A 27853-nucleotide genomic window follows, 5' to 3' on the forward strand; every position below is an offset into this window, starting at 1 on the left:
CCAAATCATCCACCCAGTCTGTCCAGCAAGCTTATGCCAGTATCTGCTGCACGTGTACTCTCATACTTATCGGTTTCCCAAACCATAAAAGTCAGGGCCCTCAGATGCTGTCCGAATCCAATTTTCCCTAACCCCTGCCGTGGAAGCAGAGAGCAATGTTGGAGCCGCATCAAAAGTATCAGGTTTAATGATTAAGGGTAGTAAAAGCCACCTCAGCAAGTTACGGCCATGTTTATTTGTCCCCCAAACCATAAAAGTTGGGGCCCTCGTTGGTTGGTGTCTGAATCCAGTTCCCCTTTTCCCACTGCTATTGAAGCAGAGAGCAATGATGGAGATGCATTAAACCTTGATACTATTATTTGGTAAGGGTAGCAACAGCCACACCAGCAAGTTACCCCCCTGCACTCTTTCATTCCTTCCTCTAGCCTTTAGGGATCCCACAATGTTTATCCCTTGCCCCTTTGAATTCCTTCACTGTTTTTGTCTTCACCACCTCCTCCATCAGGGCATTCCAGGCATCCACCACCCTCTCCATGAAGAAATATTTCCTGACATTGGTTCTGAGTCGTCCTCTCTGGAGTTTCATTGCATGACCTTTAGTTCTATTGATTTCTTTCCAAAAGAAAATGTTTGATGATTGTGCATCATTAAAACCTTTCAGGTATCTGAAGGTCTGTATCATATCTCCCCTGCACCTCCTCTCTTCCAGGGTATACATATTCATATCCTTCGGCCTCTCCTCATAAATCTTACAATGCTGACCCCTTACCAATTTGGTCATTCCTCTTTGGACTCCCTCTATTTGTCTTTATCCTTTTTTAGATAAGGGCATCAGTACTGAACACAGTACTCCAGGTGAGGCCTCACCAAGGACCTGTACAAGGGCATTATCACCTTTTTTTCTTACCGGCTATTTCTTTCTCTATGCAGCCCAGCATTCTTCTGGCTACAAAATTGTTCAGAGTAGTTAAATCACAAGCAGATTGTGATAAATTGCAGGAAGACCTTGTGAGACTGGAAAATTGGGCATCGAAATGGCAGATGAAATTTAATGTGGATAAGTGCAAGGTGATGCATATAGGGAAAAATAACCCATGCTATAGTTACACAGTGTTAGGTTCCATATTAGGAGCTACCAGCGAAGAAAGAGATCTAGGCGTCATAGTGGATAACACATTGAAATCATCGGTTCAGTGTGCTGCGGCAGTCAAAAAAGCAAACAGAATGTTAGGGAATTATTAGAAAGGGAATGGTGAATAAAACGGAAAATGCCTCAGTATCACTCCATGGTGAGACCGCACCTTGAATACTGTGTACAATTCTGGTTGCCGCATCTCAAAAAAGATATAGTTGCAACTGAGAAGGTACAGAGAAGGGGCGACCAAAATGATAAAGGGAATGGAACAGCTCCCCTATGAGGAAAGACTAAAGAGGTTAGGACTTTTCAGCTTGGAGAAGAGACGGCTGAAGGGACATATGATAGAGGTCTAGAATGGGTAAATGTGAATCGGTTATTTACTCTTTTGGATAATAGAAAGACTAGGGGGCACTCCATGAAGTTAGCATATGCACATTTAAAACTAATCGGAGAATGTTCTTTTTCACTTACCGCACAATTAAACTCTGCAATTTGTTGCCAGAGGATGTGTTAGTGCAGTTAGTGTAGCTGTGTTTAAAAAAGGATTGGATAAGTTTTTGGAGGAGAAGTCCATTATCTGCTATTAATTAAGTTGACTTAGAAAATAGCCACTGCTATTACTAGCAACAGGAACATGGAATAGACTTAGTTTTTGGGTACTTGCTAGGTTCTTATGGCCTGGATTGGCCACTGTTGGAAACAGGTTGCTGGGCTTGATGGACCCTTGGTCTGACCCAGTATGGCATGTTCTTATGGCTTTAGCTATTGCCTTGTCACATTGCTTCACCGCCTTCAAATCACCAGACACTATCACACCAAGGTCCCTCCCAGTCCGTGTTCATTAGTATTTCACCACCCATCACATAAAGCTCTTTTGGATTGCCACACCCCAGATGTATGACTGCACTTCTTGGCATTGAATCTCAGTTGTCAAATCTTTGGCCACTCTTCATTTTCTTAAATCACTTTTCATTCTCTCTACTCCTTCAAGCTTGTCCACTCTGTTGCAGATCTTAGTATCATCCACAATTATAAAAACTTTACCTTCTATCCCTTCTGCCAGGTCGCTCACAAAGATATTTATTTATTTAGATTTTTATATTCTGCTTTTCGGCACTTAAAAGTACATTAAAGCAGATTACATTCAGGTACTATAGGTATTGAACAGAACGGTCCCAAAACCGATCCCTGTGGCACTCCACTTAACGCCGTTCTTTCTTCAGAGTAGGTACCATTTACCATTACACACTGTCTCCTGTCAGTCAACCAGTTTGCAATCCACACTACTAACATGGCACCCACTCCCAAGCTTTTCATTTTGTTCACAAATCTCCTAATTGGGACCGTATCAAAAGCTTTACTAAAATCCAAGTAAATCTCATCCAGCGTTCTTCTCTGATCCAATTCTTTAGTCACCCAATCAATCAGATTTGTCTGACAGGACCTTCCCGTGGTGAATCCATGCTGCCTTGTGTCGAGCAAACCACTGGATTGTAGATAGTTCACTATCCTTTTCTTCAGCAGAGGCTCCATTAATTTTCCCACCACCAAGGTGAGGCTAACCGGCCCATAGTTTCCAGCCTCCTCTCTGCTCCCATTCTTGTGAAGCGGGACCACCACAGCACTTCTCCAGTCTTGTGGCACCACTCCCATTACCAGGGATCTATTGAAAAGGTCCTTCAGCAGACCCGCCAGCACATCTCTGAGCTCTCTCAGCATCCTAGGGTGTATCTCATCCGGCCCCATAGCCTTGGCCACTTTCAGTTTTCCTAGCTCTTCCCACACATTCTCTTCTGTAAACATAGTATCGTCTACTCCATCCCCATCCACAGTCTTGTTAACTAGCGACGGTCCTTCTCCAGAGTCTTCTTTAGTGAAAACCGAACTGAAGTATTTAATATTTTTGCCATTTCGTCATCTCTTTCCACACATTGATCTTTGTCACCTTTCAGTTTCACTCTACCACTTCGGACCTTTCTCCTTCCTCTGATATATCTGAAAAATGTTTTGTCACCTCACTTTACCTCTTTGGCAATCATTTCTTGCACCTGACTTTTTGCTTTCTTGATTTCTTTCTTCGTCTCCCTCAGTTTCACCAGATATTCTTCCTTGTGTTCCTCTTTTTGGGATCCTTTATTTCTTGAATGGTGCTTTTTTTGTCTTTATTTTATCAGCCACATCCTTTGAAAACCAGATCAGTTTCTTATTTCTTTTACTTTTGTTTACTTTTCTCACATACAGATTTGTTGCCTTTGTTATTGCTCCTTGGCTTGTTTTGCCTCCTGGTTGCCCTGTGTTGCTGTTATCTAGTCCTGCCTTGTTGTTACCTTGCCCTGCTGGTCCCTCCGTGCTCTGGTCCTTCAGTGTCTTGTCTTAGTCTCGTCTGTCCTTCTCTGATCCCGGCCTTGGACACTGACTACTCTTCTGGATTGTCGCTTACCCTGACCTTTAGTCTGGACCTTGACACCACCTGATTGCCATCTGTCCTGACCTCGGCCTGGAATTCAACACAATCTGCTTGCTGTCTGCCTTGACCACTGCCCGCTAAACTTTCTCTGACCACTTTTTACGGGACCCTCGCCTATGGTCTGCCTGTCCCTGGAATGCAAGGGCTCAGTCTGCAGGGAATGGGGCTGGTATTGGTAAAGCCCTAATACCAGTCCCAGTAAGAGTGAGTCCACCTGCTGCTGGTGTGGGTCTAGTAAGTTCGCCTGCTAGGCTACATCAACCATGCCACAGCCCAAGATCTCACATCCGTGACAGCTAATTAGCTGGATAATTGTATGCGACTAACTAGCATGGTATCTTCAATAGTGCTGTCAGCAGCAATTGAGTCTGTGGCCCACTCGGATTTAGCCGAATAAATTATCCAACACTGAATATCGGCGTTATCTGGATAACTTATTCGGCTAATGTCACTCCTCCCTGGAACGCCCCCTGCCCACCCCAGAACATTAGAATTTAGCTGGATATGTCACTGAATATGCCATTTAGATAGATAATTTAAGTTTTTTGTCTAAATGGCTTTTGAATATCAACCTCTAGATGGTTGAGAGGGTAAAAAGGGCACTCAGGGAAGACAAGGCCGTAACAGAAAAACTAAATTAATTTTTTGCTTTGGTCTTTATTGAAGAGGGTCTCAAGGAGATACCTGTGTCAGAAACATTCTTTGAAAGAGATGATTTAGAGGAACTGAAGCAAATCACAATGAACTGGGAAAACGTTAATAGAACAAATTGACAAATGAGTAACAAATCACTGGGAGCAGATAGTATACATATTACTAGTAATCTGTAACTTCTCATTCACATCAGCTACAGTAACTGAGGTTTGGAGGGGGGCCAACGTACCACTCATTTTTAAAAAAATTGAACCAGGAAACTACAGACCAGTGAACTTGATGTTTGTGCTGGGCAAAATGGTAGCAGCTATTCTGAAGAACAAAATTACTGACCATATGGATAGACACGGATTGATGGGGCAGAGCCAACATGAATTTAGCAAAGGGAAGTCTTGCCTTACAAATCTGTTAGATTTTTTTTTGAAAGGCTTAACAAACAAGTGGACAAAAGTGAGTCTGTACTGGGACCATTGCTTTTTAATATATTTATAAATAATCTGGAAAAGGGAACCGAGTGAGGTGATTATATTTGCAGATAACACAAAATTATTCAAAGTATTTAAATCATGAGCTGATTGTGGGGAATTGCAAAAGGACATCCCATGGCAAAACAAAAAATGCCCAACTAGAAAAGGGTACAGAGAAGGGCAACCAAAATGATATAGAGAATGGAATGGTCCCCTATGAGGAAAGGCTAAACAGGTTAGGGCTTTTCAGCCTGGAGATGAGGCGGCTAAGAGAAGATATGAAGGAGATTTTTTAAATCAGGAATGTGGTAGAGCAGTTAATAGGGAGAAGTTATTTATTCTTTCCAATAATACTCAGACTAATGGGTAGCACATTTAAAACAAATCAGAGGGAGTATTTTTTCACTCGGCACACAATTAAACTATGTAATTTGTTGCCAGAGGATATGGTGACAGCAGTTAACTTAGCTAGGTTTAAAAAGGGTTTAGACAATTTTCTAGAGGAAAAGTGTGCCATGTAGACTTGGGAAAGCACTGCTTATCCTTGGTCATGAGCAAGAAGATGTGGACCTATTCTTTCGGATTCTGTTGGATACTTGTGATTTGGATTGGCCAGTACAGGAGACAGGATGCTGGGATAGATAGATCTTTCATCTGATTTAATATGTCATTTCTTATCTTCTTATGTAATATTTGTAGTAAAAGTCTTGTGTAGAGCTTGGAGAAACTTGTAGAGAATTAAATCGTAACGATCAGGTTGGTTTTCTTCAGGGAGAGGGGCAGTGTGCATCTGACAGTGGCAACAGTATATTATTTAGTAATACAGAGGTCCATATTTAGCCTCTAGTCAGCTGGGAAAGACAGCTGGATAAACTTATCCGGCTAACTTAGCAAGAATATTCAGTGGCACACCGGTGCCGCTGAATGTACCTGGCTATCTTAAAGTTAGCCAGATAATTTTATCCAGTATCTTTAGTATTGTTTTTCAGCTGTCCTAAAATTATCTGTCTAGATTAGCTAGATAATTCTGAAAACTGGGATTAGCCTGTTAACGTAGCCTCAGAAGACCCTGACATAACCAGATAACAAGTCAGGCTGGCAGAGTTATCTGTAATGTGAAATCATCTGAAGCGTTGGATATTTTAGTATATCCCAAAGTCTGTGTGTGTGTGTGTGTGTGTGTTTCGTCATGTAGAATCCAAATGTTATAGTGTTACAGAATTCTCAAGTAGATTGCTGTAAAGGTTTGGAAAAAGTGGGTGAGAGCGACCTAGGATATAATAAAGGTCCAGTTCCATGATCTTATTTTTGCTCTAAATTAGAGTTTCCTTCTCAGCTAACCCAGCTCGATCCCTAACGATTTGGATCCCTATTGCATGAACAGGTACAGTGAATTGTAAGTGCTGGTCCCTGTCATGGTTCAGTTGGAGCATTTTCTCATATGTTGCTTTATTGCCCTAATCTCCAGCTCTTCTGAAAGAAAGGATGGCCGATGGTATCTGAGACCTCGGACATAGAGGGTGACATTTCATTTCAAATTGCGGTTTGGAATTCGGTTGTGTTTAAGCTATCTGCTGCTCCAAACAAGTTGCTGGCCTTAATGTTATCAGTTGCTTTAAAAATGATTCTTAGTAACGGGAAAGATTTTAGTTTAAGTGTTCACTTTTGGTAGAACGGTGTATGTATTTTATATAAATCTCAGGCTGCTTATAAAAAAATAGTTTGAGAATGATAAATTATACACTTCAGGCTGTAAACTATGTATGATTCCCCATCTAGGTTATTTTTTGTTGCAATTTTATTAATCTTTTCTATTCTCATGTCTTGTGCTTACTGGCTGTGTATATTGCATTTCCTAATTTTCCTCTTTTACTTTTAAATAAAGAAACCTGGACTATAAATATAAGTAATCAATCTACCTATTTGTTTCCTCTTTTGGTCTTATTTTTTTATCCTCTTTTCTTTTCTCCTAATATAAATAAATCTTTTTTTTTTAAGAGCCCAAACAATTTTGTATCCCTGCTGGAGAGGGTTGTGATGGTAGGGCATTATGCTTTATCCTCCTCCGCTCATGAATCAGCCCTCATATTTCATCTTAGGCATAAGAGGCTGAAAAGCAGCCTTATGTATCTCAAAGTCCATATTCAGTAAGCTGGCGAGTGGACAAGTTACCTGCTAAACGTTATTACATTTATCCAGCCTCCTTTAAATCTAACCAGCCAGCTTTTGAGTATAACCAGTCATGTCTAACGTTATCCATCCTTGATTGTCCGGATTGCCAGCCACTTAACCGGATGTTTTCAAAGGATATCCAGTTCAGTGGCACTCTGATTCCCACCACCCAAATGTAACAAACCCTTTACTGGCTGAGATCCCCCACAAGCTCCTCCTAAATCAGAATCTTGGCACCAGCCCTTCAGGCCTCCCCACTCCCTCCCTGGGAAAAATAATGGAAAAAAATTGTGCATCCTTGCCCCCCTTCAAACCCCCCCACCCCCATCATCACCACCTCAAGCCCTCCCACCCTCCCAGTACCTGAAACAAGCCCCTTATGTGACCTGGGATTGCAGTATGCTGACAGTTGCGATGAAAGCTTTTCCTTCCAGTGTGGCTGCTAAGAGCCATGATGGAAGCTCTGGGATCTTACGGCCAACACTGGGCTCCATCATTTATGGTCCGGGTATTGATATGCAGACTATGGAAAAAACGCAGGAGTGCTTCTATGACCATGTCCAAAATCAAAGCACGTTCAAGCAGCATTGTCTGAGTTATCAAGACGCCTGCGTCCCCCCCTGCAAAAAATGCTGCTAGCAGTAATTTAGTTATGGGTTTGATAGTTTCTTGATTTTGATTATAAATATTAGTACCCTTAACATAAGACCTGCACAGAGCAGAGTTATTACCTTAAGAAACTTGCTGGGCAGACTGGATGGACCATGTGGGTTTTTTTCTGTCATCATTGCCTTGTTACTCTGATCACAGGATGCTGTGGTCCCGGGCATTGGCTGGGTAGAAGGGCTTGAAGGGGTAATGGCAGCGTGGAGGAAGGGCCATGGAGTTTGGCAACATTGCACAATTTTTCTTTCAATTTTCTTCCCGAGGAGGGAGAGGGAAGCCTGGAGAATCAACACAGAAATTTTGGTTTAGGAGGGATTTGGGGGAGATCTCAGTCACAAGACTTTTGTTACATTTGAGATGGAGGTTGGGGTGGGTATTGGGCCAGGAGGCCTGTGTTTGTTTATTTTCTTTTGAAGATTCCCGGTTAAGGGGCTGGTTATCTAACCACACAAGGCCGGATAACTTTAGCCCTACTGTGAAGCAGGCCTAACGTTAGCCAGCCAACTTAGCTGGATCCAGCTGTAATTCAGTTGTTAGCTTAGAGCCCCGGAATGTCTCTTTTTTTATCCGGCTAGTTTTCAGCCAGATAAGTGGTTCGATATTCAAAAACTTGCCATTTAGAAGCTTAAGTTGTGCGTTATCCATCTAAAAAGCTTTGAATATTGACCTTTTTATTTCTTACATTTATACACTTGTTGGAATAAAAAACTGTAGAGTTCCTGTAATTCTATTGATTCTGGAAAAAACTGGAGTAATCTTGGGTTGTGATTTATCTTTTGGGGCCAAAAAAAAGATTTTATTAGGCACTAGCTTTCGACTGCACATGGGTCCCTTCCTCAGATATAAACTTACAAAGTCCCAAAAAGAATGTGTCCATCTTTTATTCTTATATTCTGGCCATGTTTAGTAATGTCCATTCAGGAAGTCACTTTTTGGCTGTTCATGCTGTATGATTTCTTTACTGGTATTGCTTTGATGTCTGCAGGGAACCTGAATGTGAGCCCAATAACAGCTTAATAACTAATTAATACCCTCAGCGGTGGGAGTGACTAAGTAGGAAAACTTTCAAAAAAAAGCTATAAACTGCTTTTTTTCCCAAGAAATACAAACCTGAATAAAAAGTGTGTTCTTGTTTTACCTGCCAACTAAATTATGTAAACACATTTATATCCCCTGCTGCTATACATTTCAAAATCTGAAGGCATTGGTGTATTATTATTATTATTATTATTATTACCATGTTATTAAAATAACAAAACAGCATCCATAATTAAGGTGCATCTGAGTCAGAAGAATGTGCAGAGCTGACCTGAATGATGTCGTCAATGGCTTGCAGCACACAGCGTGAAATCGCTGAAATGAAGGATGGCAAAACCAGGCTGATGCATGCTCGGAAGTGAGTTGACAGTTCCAGCTCCCAGATGAAGGTTAAGATAAGCTGTGAATTTTACCAGGAAGTCGCTACACCTTTGGGTTCAGTTGGCATCATAAACCACTGGAGCCGTGTTCTTGTGGTTTATTGCTGTGATACCTAAAACACTGACACAATGCTGTAATTATACTATTCAGATTCAGAGCCCCCCTATCACCACTTCACTATGTAGTTACCCTCAGCGGGACCAAGTATAGGAACCTCATTCTGTGATTGCCATTCCACACGCTTGCTGAGAAGAAATATAAATATTAGAAAATATTGTTTTTCATAAGAAGGGTGGTGGATGCATGGAACAGTCTCCCAGGGGAGGCAGTAGAGGCAGAGAGAGTAAAAGAATTCATGGGGTAAGCACAGAGGCCTCTTAGTTATGAGGAAGTGAAGGGAAAGTAATAGAAAATAACTGGTAACTATAGCATTGTTAAGGAAAGCAAAGTCTGTGAGCCTCATGGGCCTTAGGCTCATTATTTACTGGCATATTTTATGACAATCTGCTGCCTGAGGTGAGGGATGAGATGGCGTTGCCCCCTTTCCCCCTGCCAACCAAAGTTATGGAGGGCCAAGGGACTTTCCCCCTTGGAATTTTGTTTTGGCGAGGGGGAGGAACGCAGCAGAGTTCAGGGTTCCCAGCAGTGTGGCAGATAGAGTGTCAGTAAAAAATGTTTCTGTAGGAAGCTGACAACCCTGCCGCACTCCCAGGAGCCCTACCACAATCCTCCCTCATGCCCCCTGGGGGAGGAGGAGGAGATGGTTGAATGGTGGCGGTCTGTGTGTGGCGCACTCTCTCCCACTCATACCACTCCCCCATGGGTGGGGGGCAACCAAGCTCCACCCCCACTCCGCCCATTCATAAAATCTAAAACCATATTCATAAAAGGAACAAATATTTTAGAACAGCCAACGAACTAGTAAAAGAGCAAAAAATCTCCTGCCCTCTATGCCGGGGATCTTTTGATGGCCAGCCACCCTGAAAATGTTGTGGAATGGAGGGAGGGTGGCCACACAAACTTTATCCTCTCTCTCTCTCTCTCACACTCACACATGTTCATTCTCTCAAACATTCCCCACAAGCTCTCGCACAAACATGCAGGCAGGCACTCTCTCTCACACACACACACACACACACACGTATGCATCCAGGCAAGAAGGTACAATCACACACAGCCAGGCAGGCACTCTCTCTCTCACACACACACACACGTATGCATCCAGGCAAGAAGATACAATCACACACATTGCCAGGCAGGCACTCTCTCACATACAAAGATGCATGCAGTCAGACAGGTACTCTCACTCGCACACACACACATACAAACATGCGGGCTAGAAGGCATTTGCAAATACACACAGGCAGGCACTCTCTCAGACATACATGCATGCAGGCAGGAAGAGTCTCATTCAGCTACGACGACCACCGCAGGATGGGCTCCACGGCAGCCCATCCAGATCTGGTTTTGGAGGATCGTGGAAGTGCCACGTGGGAAGCTTCCTCCTCCTCATCTGTCGGCAATGATGACGTTATTCAGGCGCTGGCAGCAAAGAAGGAGGAAGCAACCCAAGGGACTGAAAAGCCACAATCCTCCAGGAGCAGAGAGGGTAAGTGAAGGGATGGTGGCAATGCCCGGGGTGGGGAGGTGACAATAGAAAGGACATAATGGCCACTTGCCACCAGTGAGGCTTCCAGTGGGAATTCTGGAGGGGTCATGGCCCCTGCACCTCCCACCTCTGTTCCAATATCTATGCCACCTCTATACAATCTTGCTCCAACTTTTTGTTCCCCCTTCCTCACCCCTTTCCTTTTTCTCTCCCCTCTTTCACCCCGCTCATACCCCCTGTCCTCCTTCCTTCCTTCTCTTTTTTTTCTCCTTCACATAGGTTTCCCATTTCCTTCCATCCCCTGTCATTCACATCCCCTTGCCGTTTCCTTGTTTCTCCTTTTACTCACAGCCCCTGTCCTTCCATCTCCTCTCACCCTCATCACTTACGAGTTGCTGTGCTGAGCTTCTTCATTCTGCTGGCTCAGGGCAGGAAATCTGCCAGCAGGTCACTAAAGAAGGCCATCGGGGAGGTGGAAACCCCTAATTGTGCCAGCACGTGCAGCTTCTTCCTTGCTTCCATCTCAAAAAGTCTGCTGTCTGAAGTGACCACATCAACTTTCCTAGAGAGAGATCTGCCCCCTGCTGCTGCCTTTACTGATTTGTGGCACGTGGGTCGGTGGCGGGAGCCGACTTGCTTTTCTTCATGTTGTCCCTTGGGGAAATAACGTGTCTTCACTGGGAACTGCAACATCATCTGTGGCGCTGACAATCCACAGTGCAGTGACATGGTATATATCTTGAAGTTTTCCTTTTTTTTTTTTGCCTGGTTTAAGGCTTAGAGGCTCTGCTGAGTTTTCATGTGCTTTGCCCATGATTCAGAGTTCATTGAAACTAAGTATACAGTAAGACTACTAGTAGCTCTGCCTGCCCTGAACATACTGTTAGAACATGACTCCTTGAAAAAACAACACATGATCAAATTTTATCATATCTAGAACATCCATTAGTAAACACGAGCAATGGCTTAGAAAACACTTTTGCAATGCTTGTTATTGACTTTAGTGATGCAGTAAAGTACATTGTATGTAAGTAAAAAAAAAACAAACCAACTATTAGGATATTCAGAAAAGAAAGCAACATGCGTCAGTGTCTTAGCTTTGAAGAAACGGACTTCAGCAGACTCTCTATGTCTTATCACAGCAGGGCCCAGAATTAAGTTTCTGGTAAAAGTAGGACTAAAAAAAAAAGTATTAAAAAAAAATCTGCTAATCAGTTTGCTAGTTAACTTTGAAATAGCAAATCCTAAAGAAAGTAATTTTCTGCAACTTCGGGAAGTGAAAAAAACATCCACTGGGGGGGGGGGGGGGGGAAGTATGCAAGCAACATTCCCCACCACACAACTTCCACTGTAGAACATTTGCCTGGACGTGCAAAGTGTAAGAACTGGCAAAAGTTGCGGAAAAAGAAACACCATTTCAGATCTGTGCTAGGAGACTGGCTTTCTGAAGGTTTTGTGGGGCTCGGATTTAAGTTTTCGGCCCCCCCAAGAAAGTGCAGAAAGCCAGTCTCCTAGCACACAATGGCACGGGGAAAATAATCGCAAGTAATGGCACTTGCAAATATGTACACACACTGTTTGCTGTTTTTGCATGTGCTATTTTTCACTTGCTGCCTGTATACAAAACATACAGGGGCGGATTTTAAAAGGCCTGCGCGCGTAAATCCTTCCGGATTTACGCGCGCCGGCTCACCTATTTTGCATAGGCCGCTGGCGCGCATAAATCCCCGGGTCGCGCGTAAGTCCCGGAGCTTTCGAAAAGGGGCGGGAGGGGGCATGTCCGGGGGCGTTCCTAAAATGGGGGCGTGGCGCCGGCCCAGGGGCGTGGTTGAGGCCTCTGGACCAGCCCCCGGGACCGGAGGATGGAGCAGGGGCTGCTGGCCGGCACGCGCAAAGGTAGGGGGGTGGTTAAATAGGGCCGGGGGGGTGGGTTAGGTAGGGGAAGGTGAGGGGATGGCGAAGGAAAGTTCCCTCCAAGGCCGCTCCGAAATCGTAGCAGCCTCAGAGGGAACAGGCAGCGCGCGCTGGGCTCGGCGCGCGCAGGTTGCACAAATGTGCACCCCCTTGTGCGCGCCGACCCCGGATTTTATAAGATACGCGCGGCTACGCCCGTATCTTATAAAATCCAGCGTACTTTTGTTCGCGCCTGGTGTGCGAACAAAAGTACGCGATCGCGTATTTTTTTAAAGATCTTCCCCACAGAGAATAACTAGTGAACTGAGAAATCATGTAGATTGGCTCATTAGTGATTCAGCATTAGTTAAATTTCCACAAAACCTTTTACAACCTGGTGAAACTCACCTACCTCTTGGGGAGCTGTAGATAAGAATTTTTTTGCTAATCTGTAATTTGGTGCGGGCTTTAGTGCAAGAAATATGCCACAGTTGTAATTTCTGTATTATTTAAATGAGCCAGCACCATGAGAAAATCTTTGCTCGTTTTGGTGCAAAATCTTCAGCATTCTGTGTACGGTCCCCTTTATGGATAGTGCTTTCAGAAACCGCAGGCTATGCTGGATGCCCGCTGCTGTTGAAGGTCCTGCCAGTCTTAGCCATCTTGCAGCAATGGTATAGATCTTCTTAGGGTAAAGGAGCATATCTTCCTTTCATTTCATCTTTCTTGGATCTTGAGTCTTTTCCTTCCCCCGATCAGCTAGTTGGGTGCTCTCCATTCCACCATTTTTCCATTTGTGCCTTTATTGTGGCCATCTCCCTTTTTTCTGAAAGCTCTCTTCGCCCTAATCATCAGTTTTCAGCTGTTGAGATTATATTCAGGCTTTGGATGAATGAGATCAGTGTGCAATAGTAATTTCTGGAGGCAAATAGTGAGCAAAATACAAAAATAGAAGACTCATTCAACCAGTTCAAGCAAGCAAATCACTAATAATGACAGGTTAGATTAGACTATGACCATCAGAATTTTGCAACAGGCTGCACTCATATTTTTTTTTGTGTGACTTAAGTCTGGTCTTATTAGTGTCCTGCAAGAAATTAATTTTTTAAGCAATTTTTTAAATTTGCAAATAAAAATACATTTTTATAAAGCAGGAGGATTGTGTCTTATTTACAAGGAGCATGAACTTAACCATGTAAAAAAGATAACTTGAAGTTAGTCCTAGATTTGATGGCACTGCATACAAGTTATATGGAACTTGCCCGACACTGGCACAATGTTTCGAAATTCACATTTCTTCTTCAGGCGTGTAGATGATAATTTTAACTGTCCAATATTTATGGTTAAGTTTTTATAACAAGATCCAGGTCTTGTAATGAAAATGGCCTGATCTCAGTGAGATCAGTGTGCATCAGAGCAGCTGCTGACGAACAGCACTAGAACACAGTTTATTTACATTGCTAAATATGAGGACCTCTCAATAAGTTGTAATACCTCCTTGGGTATAATATGCAGGTCAAAGAGAAAAAAGTATTTTAAGTGTGGTGAATGTAGAGTTTGTTCTAAATAATTTTAAAAAAATGATTATAGAAAACTTAGGTGTAGATTTTAAAAAATTTTGTGTGCGCATCCATGTGCGCATGCTACCCGGCGCGCACACATGGACACGTGATTTTATAACATGTGCGCACTGGTGCGCACATGTTATAAAATCGGGGGTCGGCACGCATAAGGGGGTGCACATTTGTACAACCTGCGTGCACCGACGGCAGCGGCCTTCTGCAGTTCCCTCACAGTCTGCTCCAATTTAGGAGCGGCCTGTGAGGGAACTTCCCTATCCCCCCTATACTAACCTTCTACCCTTTCCCCTAACTGTTCCCACCCCCTAGCCCAGGGGTCAGGAACCTTTTTGGCTGAGAGAGCCATAAACGCCACATATTTTAAAATGTAATTCCATGAGAGCCATACAATATGTTTAAAACTAAATACAAGTAAATGTGTGCATTTTATGTAAGATCACACTTTTAAAGTACAATAAGTCTCTGAAAATATAACACCAGGCCTTAAGACACCAATACATCTCCTATTAGGAAAACGGACCAAGTCAGGCTGCTATAGAGTCCTACACAGAAACTACACGCCAGCAGAAAACCTCACCTGAATCACGTGCTGTCCCTCACCTAACATAGAATAAAGAGACCAAAACGCATAACTAGAAGCATGCAGAAAAAACTGAATTGGAAACTGCAACAAGCCAGAGTCTCTGTATGCAGTGTAACAAAGGAAAAAAGAAACATCACCCATCCTTATAAAACAAATCAAGAAATATAAAATCATCAGCAGTAAAACTGTACTAACAAAAAGAATATATTTCGAAACAGCTGATGAGTGGAATATCCAATAATTAAAAACTCATATAAAACATTTCCAGATACCAACAAAATATTTCAAAATAGCAGACACAAAGACCCAGTAATGAAAAATAATAAGGATACAAATTTTTTTTTGCTCTGCATACCTGGGAACGTTTGATATCCAGGTGTCCTGAGATTGTTCTGAATTAGCAGGAGGCGGGGTGGTTTGCTTGGAACTTTCTCCTCTCAGTCACATACCAGCGCTCTCTCTCACACTGGCTCTCAATGACACACCTATACACACATGCTCTCAGTACTCACATATACACATGTTTTATCTCTCACTTATATAGGCTCTTAATTACACATTTACACACATGCTGTCTATCTTTTCACACTTACACACACACACAGACTTTCAATCACATAAATACATGCTGTCTTTTTCTCTCACACACAGACTCTCATTCACATGCTTACAAACATGTCCTCTCTTTCTCTCATTTACACACAGGCTCTCAATCACATACTCACATGCTCCCTCACCTAAATCAGCTCTCAATCACACACACAGACACACATGGTCTCTCTCTCTCTCATTTAAACAAGGCTCTCAATCACATACTCACATGCTCCATCACCTAAACCAGCTCTCAATCACACACAGACACATATGATCTCTCTCTTACTTATACACACAGGCTCTTAATCATACATACACATGATTTCTCTCACACACAAAGGATCTCAATCATACACACATACTCTTTCACACAAACAGGTTTTCAATCACAAACTTACACATACAGGTTCCCAATGGTAAACTTACATTCATGCACTCTCTCTCACAGGCAGGCTCTCAATCACAGACATACTCTCTTTCACATATACAGGCTCTCAATCATTCACATACATGCAATCTCTCACTCACACACACAGGATCTCAAACACACATGCTTGCTTGCTCATTCACTCTCTCTCTCCCCCACCCCCACCCCGGGAGCTCGCGGCAGCAGCAGCCTCCTCCCAACGCTAACCTCCTTCATTTTCAGCCCTCGCGGAGGCGGAGTCCCATCGGCCGCGGTTGAAGCTCTTCATTTTCCTCCGAGCTGCGCTGCAGTCTTCTTTTCATCGGACACTAGCGTGGCCTCTTCTTGCCGCGCACGCACCCGATGCTCTCCACTTCCTCTTCTGGGCCGCGGGGGGGGGGGGGGGCGGGAAGAAGAGACCACACTAGCGTGGTCTCTTCTTCCCGCGCACGCACCCGATGCTCACCACTTCCTCTTTCGGGCCGCAGGGGGGGGGGGGGCGGGAAGAAGAGAGCATGCCGGTGCCGCTGATTCTAGCTGTCCTGCCGCGTTCCGCCCGGGCTGACAGCATTTTAAGCCCGGGCAGAGGAGAACCTGGGAGCAGCTGGGTCAGCGGGGGACTGGAAAGTGTGGTGACACTTGTCTGCGAGCCAGATGCAGCCCTCAAAAGAGGCATATCTGGCTCGCGAGCCATGGGCTCCCGACCCCTGCCCTAGCCGAATCCTAAACCCCCCTTCCCCCCAAATCTTTGTCTTACTATTTGCTCCTGCCTTGGGGCAGGAGGAAATTGTGCGCGCTGGCACCCTGCCAGCATGTGCCGGGCGCCTCTAGCCACGCCCTGCCTCCCCGGACCCCCCCCCCCCCCCCGACCCTTTTCCGAGGCCCCGGGACTTAGACGCGTCCTGGGGATTTACGTGCGTTGCCGGGCTTTGAAAATTGGCCCAGCGCGCGTAAGCCCAGCTACACGTAAAGTTTTGAAAACTTACCCCATATTTGCTAGTACTGCTTTAACACAAACTGTGTGCAGGCACAGAATGCACGTACTAATTCATCAGAACAAGCAAAGGCAACCGGTAATGAGAAAGGGAAGTAAATTAGCTTTAAGTCATAGTAAAATGAATGCTTAATTGGCACGTTTTTTTCCTTTTTGCAACTTTGAGGAGAGAGAAAATGGGATGGGTTTCCCATTTGCGGGGCCATGACCTAGGCTAATTAAAACAATTGGCGGTGCTGAACTCAACACAAATTATAGCCTTCCCCAGCACAAACCCCCCCCCCCCAAAAAAAAACCAACTCAGTGGGTCGAGTGACTGACCAGCTGTATTTAAATGTCCAGTGATCATGTGGACATTGGGGAAGATTTATGTGGTCCAAACAAAAGCTGGGAAAGCACTCAAAGTCCCACCAGTCAATCTTATTCCATCCTTAGCTCATCTCCATCAGTCTTCTTCCCCTTTCTCTCCCACTACTCTCTCAACCCCCACTTTTCTCTCACATTCTCCTAATCTTTTTCCTCTTCTCCCCATCTTCTCCTCTTTTCTCCTCCCTTCCTTATTCCCTCTTCATTTTTCTAAAATTCTTCCCCTCCTAAATGGATATACTTTGACTTTTATATTTGGTGGCAGGGGCTAGTGAGGCAGTGCCCCTAGTGTTCCCTATTTACCTGTGCAGGACCAGGCACAGGTCTCCAGGAGGAAGGCAGCTCTTGTAACATAACACTGAGCTGAGAGGAAGCTGAACTGTGAGTACTGAGGGAAGTAGTATTGAACTGTAAGTAAAGAGAGCACACTGTCTGAAGGGAAGACAGTTTACTGTTATGCATGTGTGAAGCTATGATAAAGATATACAGTTTTAAGAAAGGCTGGAATCAGACCAGTTTGTCTTCAGGCCTGTGGGAATCACCACTTGTTCCCATATATGGAGTCATGCATGGAATTCTTTCTAAAGTTTTGAATAAAGCTGTGAAGAGGACCTGTGCTTCTAAACATAGTGCAGAACACAAGGGGCCTGTAGCTCTAAAAGAAAGTACAGAGCATAGGGGTGCACAGAGCATGGTAGTCTGTGAAAAGGCTCAGAAGCTGCACTGAAGAAAAAAAAGTTTAAAAAGTTTCAGGTAAAGAGGAAACTGTGAGTGGGCCTGGTTGCAGGGACAGCCAGGAAGGGGTAGGTTTGTACCAGCTAACAGAAAACGCCCAGCTGGAGGTTGATAGGGAATTAAACATGATTTAGTCAATGCTGGTTATGCAGGCTTTTTTATTTTTACATTTTTTGCTTTGAAAAAGAAAAGAGGACGGAACACTGGTGCAGCAGGGCTGTGCTGAACAGGGTGTGACCCTGGAAAAGCTGCCAGAGTGGGCTATGAGTACAATAAATGGAAACAGGGTAGGGTCCTCCTCCAACAAGCAAACCACTCTGCAGGGAAGGTGTGCAGCCATGAGAAAACCTGGAGAGGAGCAGCCAGGGTATTGCAGCACCAGAATGCAGGAGTCTAAGAGCATAACTGAAGGAAGCTGGCAAGCACTGATCCAGAATCTCCAGAAGGGAGATAGGAAGTTACAAGAGAGCCTTGCAAGGAGTTAGCGGGCTTGGGCTGAGCAAAAATAGAACCAGGAAGCACATTGGGCCATGGTCAACATCTATTTGGAGTGGACCTTCGTACCCTTGTCAAGAAGTGGCAAGGAGCACTATAGAGTGGCTATCAGGCTGCAACACCGATTGGCCAGGGGATGGCACTACAGGTGGTACTGAGGAAGACCCTTTAGAGTGCCCAAATACTACAGAGAATCCAGAGACTGCTCACGTGAGATTCCCCGAGAAGGGGGTGGTGAAGAACCCTGAGAGAGGGGTCACAGAGAGCCCTGGAGAGGGCAACACAGACTGGTCAGGAGGAGGCAGAATTGAGAAGTTGGAAATCGGCACTAAAGGAGGTCCCGAAGAAGACCCTGTAGGGTGCCCAAATACTACCAGGAGTCTAGAGACAACTTCCATGAGAAGCCCAGAGAGAGAGGGCATGGAAAGGCAAGCAAGAGATGCCATGGAGAGCCCAGAGGGTGGCACTGCAGAGACCCCAGTGAGAGAGGCTGTGGAGGAGCCAGCAACCGGCGTTTCAGAGGTGGAAACTGCAGAGAGCCCAAAGGGAAGCACTGCAGGGTATACAGAGGAGCGAAGGAGGGGTTCTACGTCAGAGACACCAGAAAGCAGGCACAGCTGGTTATAGAGGAACCAGCACTGGTGGTTACCCAGTCAGTCCATAAAGCTCCATTGGGATGGAATTTGAACCTGTAATCAGCAAAGGCCTTTGTTAAAGGACTGGGGATGAACAGCACACTGGGTGGTGGTTGTGACGCTGTCAAGGGTAACCCTAAGAGACGGTGGTGAGCATGTCACTAGGTCCCCGTTCCCAAGTATAACTGCTGGGAAGCCAGAGAAAGCAGAATGGGATGACTTGGACTCTCCTGGATGGGAATCAGGAGGGAGTAGGGATGCCTGGCCTGATGGGTCGAAGCTAAGGGGAGGGGTATGTGAGGCAGTGCCCCTAGTGTTCACTTATTTACCTGTGCAGGACCAGGCCAAGGTCTCCAGGAGGAAGGTAACTCCTGTAATGTAACACTGCCCAAACAGTGAGCTGAAACGAAGCTGAACTGTGAGTACTGAACAAAACAGTACTGAACTGTAAGTAAAGAGAGTACACTGTTCTGAAGGGAAGACAGTCTACTGTTATGCATGTGTGAAGCTATAATAAAGATATACCATTTTAAGAAAGGCTGGAATCTTGAATCAGACTAGTTTGTCTTCAGGCCTGTGGGAATCACTGCTCGTTCCCACAAGGTTTTAGTACCACTCTGACTGCTCCACTCCCTATATCAACTTAGCGTGCTATGCTCCCCATTTCCCCTTCTCCTCTCTTCCCATCCCTCCACTCCCCTGCAGGTTCCTTCTCACCTCTCCTTAGGCAGCTCTCCTCTGCAGGCTTGATCCACCCATCCCTTCATTGCTCCTCATCTCTCATCCCTCCTCAGCATATCAGGCTTAGTTCACCTCTCAATTTGTAATTCTCCCTCCTCCACAGGTTTGGATCATTTCCCTCATCTGTATTCCCAGAACTGAGGCACATCTCTTTATCCTATAACACCTCCTGCCTTCCAATCCCCTGCATCACTTCTCCCAGAACTCAGATTCCAGGCCAGAGCCAGTACCAATCCTGCAGAATCCACATAAGACATTTGCCACCTGCATGCCCTGAGCCCTGACAGCTTAGCAGTCAGCATCTCCCCAGCTCAAAGCTGCATGTGGTGCTTTCCACTCGCATCTTGGAAACCCCAGAGATAACTTTGTCTCATGTGGGATATAAAAGGGAAATGATTTCTTTCTTTTTTTTTTAATTTTTGTCAACAAGGGGAAATATTGTTCCCCTTCAGTTCAAGCCCTGGCTACAGCCCTTCTCAATATTGGAACTGCCAAGGGAGAGCAATTTTTGAGAGTGATTTTCAGCCCATGGCATTGCATGCTGTCACAACCTCCTCCTACCCCATCCTTCCAGTAAAGTGCCTTATTTACCCCGATGACTGCAGGTCTGGAAGAAAAGGGCACATAAAGCTGAACCCCACCCTTGATCCATCCCAGCTAACACAGAAATCTTCACCAATTTCTCTACTTTATGTCTGTAGTTTGAATCTGTCTCTGCTTGCCCTTGCCTTTCTCTTAGCTTCCTCTCTGCTTCTTCATGCTTTTTCTTTTAAAGCTTATTTTCTGGTCTTCCTCTCATTTTCTATGATTTCTGTTATTTTTCCTCTGTGTATATTGTATCTCTTTCTATCTGCTGGTTGTCTCTCCATAGCTCATTAACTTCTCTTCAGTTCCTCCTAGTCTCACCCCTCCTGCTATTTCTATCCCTCTCCTCACACCTTCATGACTCTTTCCTCTACCATAACCCCCTCTCTCTTCACAACCCTTCTCTTGGTTTACCTAGTTTACCTAACATTCTTGGTTTACCTGGTTTACCTAACATTCTTCCTCCGCTCTGTCCCACACAGCTCTTCACCTCTCTTGTTCTGTCTAACCTCAGCTCCTCTTTTTATCACAGTCCATGTCCTCTCTCCCAGCTTCTTTCCCCTTCTCCATTCTTGCAGCCCATTTCTCCTCTCTCAACTTCTGTTTCAGCCCCTGTCACCCTCACAGCCTGTGTCTATTAGAGATGTGAATCGTACCGGCAATCGGTTTCGTTTTCGTAGAACCGCGGGAAATTTCATTTCCCATGGTTCTGACCGTTTGTTTTTTTTCGGCTGTCCCGATCAAAAAAAAACCCCTACCCCAATCCTTTAGATTTAATTATTTACAATCCCCCACCCTCCCGACCCCCCCCCCCCAAAACTTGCCTAAAGTCCCTGGTGGTCCAGTAGGGGTCCCGGGAGCGATCCCCCACTCTCGGGCCGTCGGCTGCTAGTAAACAAAATGGCGCCGATGGCCCTTTGCCCTTACCATGTGACAGGGGCTATCGGTGCCATTGGCCAACCCCTGTCACATGGTAGGAGCAATGGACGGCTGGCACCATCTTAAAAAATGGCACGGGCTATCCATTGCTCCTACCATGTGATAGGGGCCGGCCAATGGCACCGATAGCCCCTGTCACATGGTAAGGGCAAAGGGCCATCGGCGCCATTTTAATTAGTGGCAGCCTATGGCCCGAGAGGGGGACATTGCACCTGGAACCCCCGCTGGACCACCAGGGACTTTAGGCAAGTTTTGGGGGGTTCTAAATAATTAGATCTGAAGGGTTGGGGTGGGGTTTTGTTTTTTCCTGTGTGCCCTTTCTCCCCCCCCCCCCCCCCCCAAAAAAAATGATAAGAAAACTACATGAAATTTCGTGGGGTTTTCCTATCATTTTCAGAGACCCCGATACATGACGAATTAGGAAATACCGTACAATATTTTAATTCGTCAAAAAAAAGATGCACATCCCTAGTGTCTACTCCTCTTCGTCTCCCTGAACTCCATTATCAGCCACTCTTCCCCCTCACAGTTCTTCTCCTGTCCCAGCCAGGATTTTTTCTTTTAGCTCCTCTCACAGATCCTCACAGGAGTATTTGCTCTCACAGCCAGTTTTCACTTTTACAACCAGTCTTCCCAATTCCGGGCAGCATTCCCTTTCCTCTTGCCATCTCCCAGTAGTCCTGTTAACCCCCTTTCTCACCCCATCCTTTCAGAGCTCCTTTGACAATTTCTCATCCCCTCAGAGCTCCTCTGTCCATCTGGCAGTAGCCTTCCCCATTTCCACTGCACCTCAGGGCAGACAAAGGCAGGAAACTTGTCTGTCCTACATTGCTGCTGCTGCTGCTCTCTAGTCCCCCTACAGCCCATTGGTCAGACATTTCACAGCCAGCCAATAGGCTGCAGGGGGAGGTGAAAGTAATAGCAGGGATTCATAGCACTTCCTTCCTGCTCTCCCTGCAATGATATGCCACCACCATTGCTCATCTACCTGGCTCACTGCTAGGGAGGGAAAGCCACAAACCTTCTGTGTGTGCAGTGTGTATGAAAGAATCCAGCACTCAAGGGGCTGAATTCCACCAGCCTCCCCCCCCCCACCCACCCACCCGTCATGCCCAACAGCTCAGCTACTACCAGGAGAGTAACAGCACTAAAACCTGAGGAGAGGAATGGCCAGCAGGGCCCTGCCAATCCAAAAATAAAAGCTTGGCCCTCTGGTCTGAAGTTGCATGAAGGAGAAGAAACATCATTTGGTAGATGCACATCTACAGGCAGCTTATCCCCCCTCCCCCACCCCCTATTTCTCTTCTGTTGCTTCAAGCCATGATATCTTAGGGCAGCATAACAAGCAATTCCTGTCAGCTCACGGTTAAGATTATTGGTGTTTTCACTAGGGAAATATTTGCACTCCATCTTTCCCCTTTGCTATTTTTAGAGCCTGGAGCTCTGAGGCAGGTAGGAAAGACAACTAGAAAAGGAAAAGGGAAAAAAAAAAAGCCCAAACCCTTTCAGATCTTATCCCTTCAATTAGCCGGACTTTAAAACTGCTAATCTTCCCGTTGCAGCAAAGGCAGCCTCACTCTCTGCGTTTTCCTCCTGTGTCGGTCTACCGTCGGATGTAGGGAAAGCATTTACAAAAATCATCATTTATATAACACTATTTTGGTTGAAATGCAAATCAAAAAGCCTTACAAGAATTAATGCAGAGCTTGCATTTGATTAAAATATTATTCATTTGTGAGAGGGGGGGAATAAGATAATTTTCCAACAAATATACCTGTTTCTGTTTGGAGGGGTGGGATTTACGAAGAGAAGGAATAATAGATAAAAGCCACCATTCCCAACAGAATTAAGATTTTATTGCTTTGTACACATGCAAAAAAAGAGTGAATTATGACATTTTCTTCCTTCAGACTATTGTTTATTATCATCTTTCTAGAAGAAGAAAGGCTAATTTCCTTAAGAATATTTTAAGTGCGATTATCCTAATATCACAGCTGCTCGTAGGGGCTGAAATGGGGCATTGACCTTGAATGCGTCGTTCTTATGGTTTGGCAAGCGGCGCTTAACATTCAGGAAACAATGGAATGGCAACTCATTTATTAAAGTGTAATCTCCAGACGTTAACTCTTGCTGTGTAAATACAAGCTGTTAACAAAATAGGCGGCATGCACGGAAAGCTGGCAATATTTTGCAAGGCGCATGGTGTACTTTTATCAGTGCAAATATAACCTTAGGGTTTTCTGGATTCCTAGAGGGAATGCGCCAGTAAGTTTTCCTGTTGATAACTTACATCTCCCCGCCATACGATGAGCTTTAAAGGCATATGCAGACAGCCTCCTGCCCAGCCGACTTGGCACCTCTTAAAATGCAGTGTGACTGTGCTGCCTCTTTGCTGACCTGATGAAGGGCACATGGCTCTCGAAAGCTACTCAGCAGTCTATTGAGTTGGTCCAATGAGTAGCTATCACCTATATCTTGCTTGTTTGACCCCCCCTTTTTTTTTTCTCCTGCTTGAAAAAGAAAGCAAAATGACCCCACATTAATCAGAGCGCTATTGCAATCGCTCCCTTCATCTGTTCCTCTTTGGCTATGGAGGACCAGGAGCTGCTCTTCTTTTATCTGTGAAGGAAGTAAGGGGAAAGGGTGATTATATGGGAAATGTCCACTGAACGTGGCACATGAAGTTGCCGGCCGGCTGCATAGTTTCAGGATAGGTTGATGCAGTCCTAATCTTGCCTCGTGGTGTGCGTGTCCTGCTTTCCTTAGAGAAACGAATAGGCAAAGCAAAACTATTAAGTTCATGCATGCAATGGGGTTAAAACCAGGACCGGATTAACCAGTCCTGCAAAAAATGGAGCCGGCTGACATCCTAGTGAGGACAGACTTAATTCTTGAGAGCGAGGAGTGGTGTTCCTTTTTTGGTTCAGGAGGTTGGGGTGGGGGGGGGGAAGCATTTGGGGGTGAAAAGGACCAATATGTGGGTGAAGAGAAATGTAGGGTGGGAACCCTCTTCTGATGCATTCTTTGCTTTTTTATGGAAAATGGTATGTGTATATATATATATATTTATCATCTGTTTAGAGATTCAGCACATCCGGAGAGAGCAGGTTGTTTTTTTTTTTTTTTTTCCAGAGAAGCATAATAACTGCGTGCCAGGCAGAATGCTGAAAATGAATTAAGGAAAGTATGGTGCTTAGACCTTTGTCCTGCTAGTGTAATAAATTTTGCTGTGTTAGGACTTGGAATTGGGCTGTGGAATAAACTCGATGATTTCCTTCAAAGTTATCTGCACATTCAGACAGCTGCACGGACACTGAATAGAAAAGGTTCATTCACTCATATCGGGGGGCTTTTCATGCCGCTGAAATAATGTAGGAGGAAAGGGGGCATCAGAAAATGTTACCGGTATGAGAGGAGTCTCTCTCTAATGTCTTGCTTTTCACGTTATTTAAGGGATTGCCACAGCCGTGCTGGCGGCAGTGGAAGCCCTTCTGAAAGTCCTGGCATTTCGAGAACACAAGACACATCTTCAAAAGGAGGGAGTCCATTATTATTGCCACGCTAAGATTCACTCAGAAACCCCCTGCCCCACCCCCAAACCCCACTTCTCTGTGAGTTGCAAAAGGATTCTTGGGTGCATGGGAACGGGTTTTTGAGATGGCTGTCATGTTTCGGCCTGTGCTCAAAAGAAGAGCGATTAAAGATGGAATGGGGTTTCAGTGAAATACACACACATACGTACGTAATCAGTTGAGAAAAAATTGTTTTAATCCGGTTTTCCTCATCTGTCTCTCTCTCTCTCTTATATATATATTGATTAATGATTTTAGGATTTTTACTACTTCTTATCACTTCTATAGCGTGTCTCGACATTCAAAAAGTTTAAGAAAGTAAACTCATGGTACACCTCTGCTTCCTTCCTGCAATGATGTAAACTACCTTCCTGCATCGCCCCCAGTTCACATGTAATATACTCTGCTTTTTTTTTTCCCATATAACTTTAAGACAAATCTGGATCTTCCCGGAGTGCCCTGCAGCCCAGCCTGGCCTGGTGCAGAAACCCATGTGAAAGTGCTGCCAGCACCTGGGCAGGGTCCTCCAGGTGCCAGCACGGCAGATAACCACACATGCCATCTTGTGTAGGAGCACGAGGTAGCGGGGCATGAAAGCGAGTGGCTGATTATAGGACAACAATGGGGGTGGAGGAGACAGAGCTGACAAATTGTAAATAGATTTCACAAAAGGGAAAACGGAAAAAGTATTAAGGATGGCAACGCATATATTTTTTTCAACATCGAATGTGCTTTAACTTTCACTCTGTCAAAGGCTCATGCTTAGAAGACCAAGCATTCTTTCAAATATTTTGTACTTCCAAAATGGACCATCATGGCCCAGCATTGCATAGCACTCCTGTGTAATAAGAGTCCAGCATAAAGGCAGGAACTTAGCTGTAGGATGAATGCATAGTAAGGCTCTACTGCCCTATAGTAGCTTCTTTCTGCATTTTCCTTGAATGTAGATTTTCTTCAGCAGATGTCCTTTTTCTGTTGCCTCAGAAAACAGGTTAGTGTGAAGTCCACCCAAAAGGTGTGGTATTAGAGTATGCCAGAAAATCCACAAGCCTTCGCATGGGGATGATAGCTGCTTGGCACGGGAAAAGGCCATGCAAAGACAAACCTAACCAAATCTGTCCACATCCATCAAACAAGCATGGAAGAAGAAGAATTGGTTACAGCATGGTTTTAGTTCATTCTGAGCTAAACATGCCCACAGCATGTGTGTGTGTGTGTGTGTGTATACACATACCCAGCTCAAATACTGTCAGAGGTCCTGTAAGTCTCTTATTGTATATGAAATTTTGGCTTAGATGAGAATGTGTTCAGAAGGCATTGTAAGACTGTAAAATGATTAAATGCCTCCCATGCTAAGATTTGATAGTCTAATCTTTTTTGTTGTATAGCGTCTACAAAATTGCTTGGATTTTACTCCACATCCCTAGGTACTTTTTATTCACTGCTCACAGCTGAATTTACATCTTAATTGCAGGGTTCACATTTAACAATATAGACAGCATAATGCTACTGGTAATTAAGCTTTTACTACCTGCTTTCACACAGTATTCGATGACAGACTTTTGCTGTGTAGGCTGTCCTTCCAGACCCCTCTGTATGTCTAGAGCACTTTTGTGCACCGAGCAGGCCCCAGACTCCATGTCCAATATGGACAGATCAAACTGGGAAGTGCCTTCCACCACACCCAGATCCAGCCATGACAATTTAATGTTAGAATCTGAAGCCATCATCTATTTCTCTTTATTTATCGGAAATGCTGTAAAGTGAATGACATTTTGAGATGGTGACAATGACTCAGTGACAACTGTAAATGAACTCTGATGGGATATATGTATGTGATTATAAGGGCACTTTGGGGGTGTGTGTGTGATATAAATATACTCTGAGGATGTGTGCATGTGTGATTATAAAGGCACTCTGAGGGGGTGTGCATGTGTCATATAAAGGCACTCTTTTAGATTGTGTGCGATATAAATACACTCAGAGGATATATGTGTGAGTAGTATAAAGGGAGAGTGTGTGTGTGTGTGTCATATAAAGGCACTCTTGGAGGTTGTGTATGATATAAATGCACTCTGAAGGGAGGGTATAATATAAATGCACTCTAATGGGGAGGGGGTAGTATAAAGGCAGTTTGAGGGTGTTTGTATGAGATAAATGTACTCTGCGAGTGTGGGTGTTTGTATAATAATAAAGGTTCTCTGAGCATGTGTGTATGTGATATAAATGTACTCTGAGGGTGTGGGTGTTTGTATACTATAAAGGCACTCTGAGGGAGTATGTGATATAAATGCACTCTGAAGAGAGAGTGTAATATAAATGCACTTGATAAGAGTTATGTGGGTGTGATTATAAAAGCACTCAGAGTGTGTCTGTGTGATATAAAGCAGTGTGAGGGGTGTGTGTGTGTGTAGTATAAAGGCACTCTGAGTGTGTCTGTGTGATATAAAGCAGTGTGAGGGGTGTGGGTGTGTAGTATAAAGGCACTCTGAGACTGTATCTGTGTGATATAAAGCAGTGTGAGGGGTGTGGGTGTGTAGTAGAAAGGCACTCTGAGTGTGTCTGTGTGATATAAATTAGTGTGAGGGGTGTGGGTGTGTAGTATAAAGGCAGTGTGAGGGGTGTGGGTGTGTAGTATAAAGGCAGTGTGAGGGGTGTGGGTAGTATAAAGGCACTCTGAGAGTGTGTCTGTGTAATATAAAGCAGTGTGAGGGGTGTGGGTGTGTAGTATAAAGGCAGTGTGAGGGGTGTGGGTGTGTGTAGTATAAAGGCACTCTGAGAGTGTGTCTGTGTAATATAAAGCAGTGTGAGGTGTGTGTGTGTGTGTAGTATAAAGGCACTCTGAGAGTGTGTCTGTGTGATATAAAGCAGTGTGAGGGGTGTGGGTGTGTGGTATAAAGGCAGTGTGAGGGGTGTGTATGTGTGTGTGAGAGAGATATAAAGGCACTCTGAGGGGGGGTGTCTGTGTGTGTAGAGTGAGGGCATTCTGACAGATATACAGTACACCTGTGGTAAAAATGCTGTTTGCAAGTGTTTACAGTATAAATACACTGGGGGTGTTTCTGTAGTAAGTACTTTTCCCTAGATGCTTGCTGAGAAGCCCTTTTGCATGCTTGCCCCTCAGGGTATTTGCAGTACAAATG

At 44.6% G+C, this 27853-nt stretch overlaps 1 protein-coding gene and 1 long non-coding RNA gene across 6 annotated transcripts in view; one reads left to right on the top strand and one right to left on the bottom strand.

Moving 5' to 3' along the window:
* The window catches only part of ESRRG (estrogen related receptor gamma), a 1204337-nt gene that overhangs the window by 760131 nt on the left and 416353 nt on the right, over positions 1-27853 (top strand). The window lies entirely within an intron of this gene.
* LOC115086822 overlaps positions 1-27853 on the bottom strand; it is a 33866-nt gene that overhangs the window by 2514 nt on the left and 3499 nt on the right. Inside the window, exon 2 of the long non-coding RNA XR_003855338.1 lies at positions 8874-9103. This is a non-coding gene — a long non-coding RNA (uncharacterized LOC115086822). The remainder of the gene's footprint in view (positions 1-8873; positions 9104-27853) is intronic.

This window comes from Rhinatrema bivittatum, chromosome 3 (assembly GCF_901001135.1).
Source record: "Rhinatrema bivittatum chromosome 3, aRhiBiv1.1, whole genome shotgun sequence".
Taxonomy (NCBI): Eukaryota; Metazoa; Chordata; class Amphibia; order Gymnophiona; family Rhinatrematidae; genus Rhinatrema; species Rhinatrema bivittatum.